Here is a 247-nt window from a genome sequence, read left to right as displayed (position 1 = left end):
CGGGCAGTGCGCGTGCGACTCCGGGAGCGGGTCCGTGCGCTAGCGCCCTCTCGGCGGATCCCGCGTCACCGTGGGAGACCGCGGCAACGGGCGCCGATGGTAACGGGGAGCGGCGGCGCCTGCGATTGGCCGCGCGAACCCCCGAAGAATAATCGCGATATCGTCGCCCACACAGCACGGAAAGATTGCAGGAAGATTGCAAAAATGTTATATGGCAAGATTGCAATATTGCAGCAACGTTGCGCAG

Source organism: Vollenhovia emeryi, unplaced genomic scaffold (assembly GCF_000949405.1).
Source record: "Vollenhovia emeryi isolate VEMERY1.0 unplaced genomic scaffold, V.emery_V1.0 DF939158.1, whole genome shotgun sequence".
Taxonomy (NCBI): Eukaryota; Metazoa; Arthropoda; class Insecta; order Hymenoptera; family Formicidae; genus Vollenhovia; species Vollenhovia emeryi.
Note: the sequence above shows the minus strand (reverse complement) of the source record.